This window comes from Marmota flaviventris, chromosome 1 (genome assembly GCF_047511675.1).
Source record: "Marmota flaviventris isolate mMarFla1 chromosome 1, mMarFla1.hap1, whole genome shotgun sequence".
Lineage (NCBI taxonomy): Eukaryota > Metazoa > Chordata > Mammalia > Rodentia > Sciuridae > Marmota > Marmota flaviventris.
Window position 1 is genome coordinate 208,042,941 of NC_092498.1, and position 10,204 is coordinate 208,053,144.

General features: G+C 42.6%; 1 non-coding gene across 1 annotated transcript; it reads left to right on the top strand.

Moving 5' to 3' along the window:
• The first annotated feature begins 8,625 nt into the window (after window positions 1–8,625).
• Window positions 8,626–8,698, top strand: Trnaa-ugc (transfer RNA alanine (anticodon UGC)). Its single transcript has one exon. It is a non-coding gene; the product is annotated as a tRNA-Ala (tRNA).
• The last annotated feature ends 1,506 nt before the right edge of the window (window positions 8,699–10,204 follow it).

Genomic DNA, 10,204 nt, shown 5'->3' on the forward strand with positions numbered 1-10,204 from the left:
GGTCCCTATTTGACGCCTGGGCCTAACCTGGAATCTCCACGGTAGAGGCGCAGGGACCACCCTCTTCCCGCCCCGCCCTAACCACACAACTCTTTTCTTGTGGAGCCAGTTAATTGAGAGCGTCCATCACCATGGCGACAGGGACAACGGCGCCCTTGGAGTTCCATTAGTGGGGGAAGGGAAAGGCAGCGGGGAGTGGGGTTAGGGTTTGCTCTGGAGTCCAGCAGAGGTGCCTTGGAATTCTGAATCCTGGAGAAAGCCAGTCTTCTCCTTCTCCTCATTCTCTTCTTTCTCCCTCTGTTCCTTCTTTTTGATTTTGGAAAGAAGTAACGATATCCCTGTTTGCCCTCAAAATGATGTTGCATGAACAAAACCATAAGGAATCCACCGAAAAACTATTGCTACCAATAAGTTCAGCAAAGTTGAAGAACATAAGATTGGCATACACATGTCAATTATGTTTTTATTCACTTGCAATGAACAATCAAAAAGTGAGATTAAGAAGCATTTCCATTTATAATGTAATATAATATAAACAATTCCATTTATAATAGCATCAAAAAGAATAAAATACGTTGGAATAAACACTTTCCAGCAGTTTGGCCCTTCTTCCAGCCTCTGAGGCCATCCTAAGCTCATTCCCACGTGAAAGCTTAGAACTTGCTGTTCCTTCTGCAGGGAGCACTCCCTTTCATGTTCTTCCCGTGGCTGGCTCCTTTACAACCTAAGAAGCTTGCTTAAATATCTCCATCTTAAAGTGGCCCTTCCTTACCACAATGACTAAGCCTCATTTTCCCCATCACTCAGGATTTTTAGTGCAAGCTACAGAAACAGAAAAGAATAAGAGGGGCAAAGAAGAAGGAATGAACACCCCCGGCTTTGTAAAACCAAAGGGCCATTCAGTAATGGGGAGGAATGAAGTTGGCAACCTCCATGCTAGAGGTCTGTTACCAGGAAGAGAAGGACGCAGGCAAACTTTGGTGATGGAGGCTTATGTGTTTAGCATAGTTATCACTTGCCAGAACCAATGGTTTCTGGCTCAGCTGTCTTCATGAGGTCAAGAGAGTGTAAGGTCACTATTCTGGAATTAATCAATGTTCAAATTCTAATTCTGATTCTTAATTAAAGTCTCTTAACCACTGCTGCGTTTTCTCATCTGGCAACTAAGTTAATGGACATGCGTTAGCACAAGTGGAGCATCTGCTATCAGGGCTGCCATAAGGCAAGCATTGTGCAGGTGCTTAGCTTCCTTTTTATTGGTTGGATGGAGCTATTCCCAAACAAGGTGGTGCAGAGAGGGTTTTCCCAGAGACAGCTCACGTGAGACAGCCATCCTCACTCAGCCATACACCTTTGTTGTTCATTCTGAGGTCCCTCTTTCCTGACTAGAAGATCCTATTGTCTTGGTTGGCTGCCTGTTGTACCGAGCACCTCTGTCAGGAAGACATTGCATCAGCTTACCCAGAGACACTTAAGTTAGCTTTCTCATGCCAGGCCTATGCAGGAGGACTTTGGCTTCCAGATGACCCTCTGGTGAAATTCATTGGGGCTATAGGTGAGGGTGAGTTCTCTGCCATTTTGACATTGTATTGGTTCAACACACTCTTAGTACATAATGCTGTTATCTGAGCACTGAAGTGGGTACAGACCATTGCTCAATCTTGCCAACTTTTCATTTTCACTTCCCAACCCTGAGTTTGACTCTGTGTCTACTCCCCCAAACTCACCTCTCCTTCCTGGCTTTGACAGCCCACTTTAGACACTTCTCCAGCCTGACATGTGTCCCTGCATTTGAGGCACAGGTGAGCTCTCTTCTGCTCATGGGTCAGCAGGTGTCTGGAAGGAACCACTGATCGTGGGGCTGAGATGAGCTTTTATTTTCAGGAGATTCAGAGATCAAAAATGGTGACATTTGAGGGCTGCGGTTGTGGCTCAGTGGTAGAGCACTTGCCTAGCATGTGTGAGGCACTGGGTTTGATTCTCAGCACCACATACAAATAAATAAAGGTCTATCAACAACTAAAAAAAATATTAAAAAAATGGTGACATTTGAAAAATGCTCAGAAACATGGTGTGGTCCAGCCTCTGAAATCTGTGGATTCCATATCTCTGGACTCAGCTATTGTCCAGGGGAAAATCACATCTGTACTAAATGTGTACAGACTTTTTTCCTTGCTGTTGTTCCCAAATAATACAGTATTTCAACTATTTACAGAGACATCTACATTGTATTTAGTATTTTACATAATCTAGAGATGATTTAAAGTATATAGGAGCATGTGGGTGGGATCTATGCAGATACTATGTTATTTTACTTAAGGAACCTGAGCCCCTGATGATTTTGGTACCTGGGCGCGTTCTGGAATCAATCTCTATAGAAATGGAGGGAGACACATAAGCCTGAGGCCTGGGAAAATGTCTCATTATTTTTCAAGACCCAATTTCTTTCTTAAGCCAACACAATATTTTTTGTTATGAAAGTAATATATATATATATATATATATATATTTTATATAATGTGTGTATATATATATATATATACACACATTATATAAAATGTGTAAAATACAGAAAACCATAATAAAGAGAATAAGAATTATTTTAAGCTATACTATCCAAAGATACCTATTGTAAACATGCTCATGTAATTCTAACCATTTCCCTATGCATGTGTGTGTACACATCTCCCTTCTCTCAACATACTGAAACCTAAATATATTTAACTCAGGCCAATGGGGAATCATATTAGTGCTCTGATTTTTATAATAAAGGTCACTTTTTGGAAATTCTTTCTTGTGGTTGTCTTTGCTGGGGCTGTCTGTTCTATATAATGACTCATGTAAAGTAGGGAACTGAGTTCTATCCTGGGGTGAATTGCAGGATAGATGAGGAAGGAGAACCTTCTAAAACTCCTAGTTGTTCTTTTCTTTCTTTTGGTATTACATGGAGATGCCCTTTGCTCTGAAATCTTGGCAGGTAATTATCAGAGACCCCTTTTTAGGTTCCCCGATGTCTTCCCTTCTGGGGCACGAGGTTCTACTTTTAGTAGGTGCCCCCCTTTCTCTTGGAGATAATCACATCAATTGGTCTCTTGTTCCAGGGGGATATGACCTAGAATCCATTCTGTCTTTGAGAAATGAGGTCGCTTTCCTGGTGGAGGTGTCAGGAGACAGTGGGAAGCCCCAGGCTGTGAAGGGAGGTCCTTCCTAGTCACCTCCTACAAAGGTGGTGACTGTGCTGGTCAGTGAGTGATCAGGACTGGTCCCCCTGTCTGTAACCCCGTCAGCCCACTGAAGTGACTCAGGCAAATGTCCTTTTCCAGTTGGCAAATACCATTTTTTTTTTAGTCCCATTCCAGTGACCTGTAAGTAGCATTTGAAACTGAGGAACTCCTGAGACTTGAATGCCCTCCCCCCTGCCCTGTCACACCATTTCCCCCACCTCTATGCTATCCTTCATTAGCTGGCCTTTTGCCATCCACTCCTCAATATAGTGTCCTTTAGGTGAGATGGCCCATCCTGATGACTCCACATGACCCCCACCTTCTGGTCTTCATACCTCCTGTGCAATCTTCTCCCCTTGAGTATGGACCTAATGACTCACTTATCTTTTTTTAATCATTCTGTTTCATCTTAGTTTTTAAAAAATGTAAAATTGATTTATTTTTTAAAAACACACAGTAATTGTACATATTTGCAGAGTGCAGTGTACTCCACGTGTATATTATGCAGCTTTGGAATTGCAGCGATTAGCATTTCCATTGTCTCAATCACTCATCATCATGTCTTTGTGGTGAGACCATTTGAAACACTTCTTCTAGGGATTTTGAAATATGCATCGCATTGCTGCCAACTCTGGCCATTTGACTGGGTAGCGGAACAGCAGGGCTTATTTCTCCTCTCCAGTTTTGACTTTGTACCCGTTGGCCCGCCTCTGCTCATCCCTTTCTCCCCACATCCTCCCCGTTCTCTGGTAAACTCTATTCTGTTTCCTGTTTCTATGTGAATAGCTCTTCCAGATTCCACATAAGAGTGAGATGGTGTGGTATTGGTCTTTCTGTGCTGGGCTCATTCCCCAGGGACTTCAGACTTGTAGAATCTAGCACATGAGATGGGATGCCAGTTCTGAGATTAGCAGAGATCATGGCTTCTCTTGCTCATCTCTTGTTGTTCTTTTTCTTGCTCAATCTGAAGGAAGCCATTCACCTTGTTGTGAGCTGCCCTATGCAGACTCCCTTGTGGCCAGGAACCACGGGCAGCTTCTGGCTAACAGCCAGTGAGGACCAAGCCCCACAGCCTAGTATCTCATGAGGAACTGAATCCTCCACATCCACATGAGCAAGCTTGGAGGCAGATCCTTCCAAAGTTTACCTTTGAGATGAAACAGCTATCCCAGCTGATGTGTTATCTGCAGCCTGGAGAGAGTCCTCCAAGCCAGAGGACCAAGCTAAGCTGTGTCCAAATTCCCAACACACGGAACCTATATATTGTAGTCAGTATGTGTTAAGCTGTTAAGCTTGGGATTATTTGTTACACAGTAATAGCCAATTCATGCAACAGGTTCCCACCCTCCATTTACTTCTTTTTCTTCACTTTTCTCCATCAGTGGACTTGGACATTTCTTTTAGATTAGGAAGACTGTGGCTTTAAGACCCAGTGGGTGGTTCAGTGAGGTGAGCTTCAGGTTTTTTAGAGCATCCAAGTTTCTTACCTTGAGCTACAGAATTCTATTTTCTCACACCTGGTACCTGTCCATCTTCCTTCCCAATTCACCACTCTCTCTGTCCTTGGTGATTCTAGAGGTGATTTAGGGTTGTGTGTCTCCGAGGGTTCAAATGTTGGAGGCTTGGTCCTCAGTGCCATGGGTTGAGTTGGTGGGCACTTTAAGAGACTGAGACCAGTGTGGAGTAATTACGTCACTGGGGGCACTGCCTTCAGAAAGGATTGATGTAGTTCTGTGGAACCCCAGCTAGTTACTTTGAGAGAGGGTTGTTTATTTTATTTTATTTTGAGAGAGAGAGAGAGAGAGAGAGAGAGAGAGAGAGAGAGAGAGAATTTTAATATTTATTTTTTAGTTATCGACGGAAGCAACATCTTTGTTTGTATGTGGTGCTGAGGATCAAACCTGGGCCGCACGCATGCCAGGCGAGTGCACTACCACTTGAGCCATATCCCCAGCCCAAGAGAGGGTTGTTTAAAAGAGCAAGACTGCCCTCTCTTCATTTTCTCTCTGGCTTTCGCTCTTGTCATGTCACCTTTTCCTCTTATGTGCCATGCCATTATGATGGCATCTGCCATGATGTGACACATCCAAGGGTCCCTTACCAGAGGCTGAGTGAATGGGGCTGTCTGATCTTGGATTTTCAACCTCTAAACCTGTGAACTAGATAAACCTCCTTTTTTTTTTAAATAAAGTACCCAGCCTCAGGTATTTCGTTATAGTAATAGAAAATGGGCTAAAACACTCACCAAGCTTGTATCTCATAGTATTTGAAGTTTCTCTCCCTGACCAACCCAAAAATGTTCTCCCTTCTCTGGGATGTTCTTACTCTGAATTTCTATATGGCTTATTCCGTCTGAACTTTAAGGTCTCTTTTCAAATATTATCTCCTAATGGGCCCTTCCTCCACTGACTGGTCTGAAGTTTCACACCATCACCATGATGTGCTACATCCTTAAGGAACCATAGTAATCATAGGTTTGTCACTCTCTTGCCTGTCTCTAGAATGTCAGTTTCTTGATGGATATCTTATATGTCTTAGTCATGAATGAATCCACAGCCCAGTTCCTGGCACAAAGGCAGCCCTTAATGCTTATTTGTATAATGACTTAATGATGGGACCCTCCCTGCTAGGGCATAGTACATGTATCCACCAACCAAGGACTTTCTACTTCTTCTGCCATGGATGTTCCCTGCTGTTTGTCCAGTCTCCAAGCATCCTTCCTATTTGGGCAGGAAACCCAAATTAGGTGGGAGGCAGGACAGATAAAGACTTCAGCCACTGATGGGTATTGAATGGTTCCTTCTGAGAAGGTATTTTAAAATTCTACCCTCTGGTACCTGTGAAGGTGACCTTATTTGGAAATAAGATAATTGCAGATATAATTAGTTAAGATGAGATCATGCTGGAGAAGGGTGAGCCCTAATCCAGTAAGACCAGTGTCCTTTTGCCAAGACAGCCACGTGTGAGAGAGGACAGAGACAGACAGGCAGAATGCCCTGCAAAGACATGATGATTGACAAAGGAGATGTCTGCCCTCCCTTGTTCACTGTGGCCTTATCTATAGTAGCCAGGACAGGGAGGCAACCTAAACGTCCATATTGGATAGAGAAAATGGTGAATGGATAGAGAAAATATGCTACATATACAAAAGGGATTACTTGAGAAACAAAAAACACAAAGAAACAAAAAAAAAAATCCTGTTCTTGACAATATGGGAAAACCTTGAGGACATTGAGTTGAGTGCCACAAGTCAGGCACAGGCAGATGAGATACCATCTGACCTCGTCTGTATGCAGAACCTGAAAGAGTCAGAATCCTAGAGAGTCAAGTGGTGGTTACCAGGACTGGGGCATGGGAGACTCTGGGACACGTTGGTGAAAGCACTTGAGGAACAAGTTCACAAGATACACTGTCCAACAAACTGGCAGAGTTAATAACAATATATTGCAAACTTGAAAATGAATAAGAGGATAGATTTTTAAGTATACTCACCACCAAAAATGTGAGGTAATGTATATTTTCAATAACTTGATTAGTTACTCCACAATGTATTATATGTATATCAAAACACCATATTGTATCTTAAAAGAATATAGCTGTCTCTCTCTGTGTCTGTATAGGAATGGCTTCAAGAATCCCTCAGATACCAAGATTTGAGAATGCCCTTATATAAGATGGCATAGATTTGCACATAACCTACACACTTCCTCCCATAGACTTTAAATCATCACTAGAGAACTTATAATTCCTCACACAATATAAATGCTATATATATAGTTGTTATACTGTATCCTTTAGGGAATAATGACAGGAAAGAAAGTCTGTACATGTTCAGAACAGCCAATATAAGCAACAATGTAATATTCTAATATAGTTATGTCTTTACATGGTCATGTTAATTTGTTTTATTTTTATTTTATTATATGTGTCTTTATTTTAAATATTTATTTATTTTTGAGATGGCATTTCACTATGTTGCTCAGGTTGGTCTTAGACTCCTGGGCTCAAGTGATCCTCCTGCCTCAGCCTCCTGTGTAGCTCTAGCTTTATGGGCACACACCACCAAGCTTGGTGAGTGTTTTAGCCCATTTTCTATTACTTAAAACTTAAGCCCTACCCAGCTTAAGTTTTTTATTTAAAAAAAATTTTAATTTTATTAGCTATTTAAATTAGTTTATAAAAAATTGACAGAGCATTGAGCATAGTCACCAACAAAATAGTGCTTTAAATATGTGGTTGGTTGAATCTGCAGATGCAGAATCTGTGGATATGGAATCCACAGACGTGGAGGAGTGAGTGTATACATTTTTTATTTCTCAATCACACACACACACACACACACACACGCAAATAAGCATAGGATGTGAGGACTGGAGTGAGTGCAGGATGGAGGATCTACAGACGGAGGAATGCCAAAAGTTCCTGGGCCACCAGAAGCTGGAAGAGGTGAAGAAGGGTCCTCCCCAGGATTCTTTGGAGATAGCTTGCCAACATCCCCATTTTTCTACTTTCTGCCTCCAGAACTGTGTGAGAGTAAATTCTTGTTGCTGTCGGCCAGCCAGATTGCAGTCATTTGTTACAGTGGTCCTAGGAGGTGCTTATATTAATAATGGCATCTGCCCCTTTAGTCTGGGGTCCACTACCTACACCTGCTCCCTCTCTGCATGAGGTCCCTTTTCTCTATGCTCAGCCATTTTCTCTCCTGATTGTCTGAAGCTCATCTTCAAATTTCCTAATTTCCCACCTTATGCTAAGCTTACCAGGTCTCCTGAGGCAGGGAACCCATTGATATGGTCCACAAAGATCTGTCTCCTGGGATGCAGAGTAGGTGTGAGAAAAATGGATTGTGAACTTGAGGGTCAAACCGGAGAACAAAGAATCTCAATCTGTTGGTCTGTCTGTCTCTCTTTTCTGTCTGCTGAGACTCAAACCCAGGGTCTTGCACCTGCTACACAAGTGCTCAATCACTGAGGCACATTCTCAGTCCTCTCTTTCTTAATGGATTGAATGAGTGAGTGTTTTGAAAAATACAATGTCCTCTCCATATCCTTGGGTTCTGCACCTGCAGATTCAATCAACCTGAGGTCGGGGAAAATGCAAAGCCAAACAAACAAACAAACAAACAAACAAACAAACCCTCTGTATGTCTGCATAGTTAAAAACGGAATATTATGCAGCCACCAAAGAATGAAATCCTGAGGTTCGCAACAACCTGGATGAGCCTGTAGGATTTTAAGTGAAATTTTAAGTGAAATAAACCAGGCACAGAAAGGTAAATATTGCATGATCTTTATCATGTGCACAATCTAAAACAGTTGAGCTTGAAAAGGTGGAGAATAGAATGAGGGCTACCAAGGTCTGGGTGGTTAGTGGGAAGGGAAAGAAGGGAGATGTTGGGGGCTGGGATGTAGCTCAGTTGGTAGAGTGTTTGCCTTGCATGCACAAGGCCCTGGGTTCAATCCCTAGCACCACACACACACACACACACACACACAATTTAGGAAGGGACATGTTGGCTGAAGTCTACATGATTATGTCAGATAAGAGATCTGCATTTCAGGAGATCTATCATACAGCAAGATAACTATAGTTAGTGGTAATTGAAGAGAGTGAGTGTTAAGTGCTTTTGCATGCACAGAGGATAACTGTGTGAGATGATGAATTTGTTACTTAGTTAACTTTTTTAGTCATTCCACAATGTTAAAACAGTCATCCTTCCATATCAGCAGGTTAAACCAATCTTGAATAGAAAATGTTTTTAAAAAATTGCATCTGAACATGTACAGAGCTATTCCTTGCCATTAGTCCCTAAATAATTCACATCATTTGTATTCTACTGGCATTCTAAGCCATCTGGAGATGGTTCCAAGTCTATGGCAGGATGCACATAGTTCCATGCAACTCTTTTGCCATTTTATGTAAAGGACTCTAGCATCTGTGGGTTTTAGTGTCCTCAGGGCCCTGGAGTCAGTCCCCTTCAAATGCTGAGAGATGACTATATTTATTGAACACCTGCTCTGTGTCAGGCACGGAGCTAAGAATGTGAAGAGGAGGGTGATGAGACAAAGTCCCTGGCCTCCTGGGGCTTCTCACTGGGGAGACAGGGGATGGAAAACCAAAGATCCCTTCAGGATCTTGTCGGGTAGAGACAACTTCTTACCGTGCATGGAGTCACCATCATTGTCAGGATAACACACTGGCCAAATGGGATAATTCTAATGTTTTTATTTTGGTAAAATAGGCATAGCATGAAATTTATAATTTCATCCATTTTTAAGACTATGGTTCAATGCATTAAGCACAGTCACACTGTTGTACAGACATCACCACTGTCCATCTTCCCCAACGAACCTCTACCCATCAATCAACAACTCCCTGTTCTCCCCCCACCCCCCAGGCTCTGGGAACTCCTGTTCTTTCGTATCTGGCTTCTTTCACTTGACATACTGTCCTCCAGGGTGACTTCCTCCTCTTCTTCCCCACCCCCCTTCCATCCTGCTCCTCCTCTTCTCATTTCTCTTCCTCCTCTCCTTCCTTCTTAGGGTCAGATGCACGGAGAGGGTCTGGGGCTAGAGTTGGCCTGGGGTGCAGAGGGAGGGGGGCCCAGTTCTCAGCTGGAGTTCAGAGTTCAGAGTGAGGGGAAGTGAACACTCCATAAGGGGTCCTTTGCAGGGGTCCACGAAGACCACCAACATGCAGGTGGATGAACAGCCACCTCCTCTGGGATGGCTGAGAGTCCCAGTATCACCTCAAACTTCATCCATGTTGTAGCATGTAGGCATGATTCTAATGTTGACCTAGGAAACACGTTCTCCCCCAGCAAAACAATCCATCAACATGTTAATGATGATTATGAATCACCACTAAAGATTTGGATAATATTTTTGGTTTCCTTTTATACTTTATGCATTTAATTTTTTTTTCTGTATAAACACAAATGACCTTGATAATGAAGAAAAGTTTTAAAAACCTGTACCTCT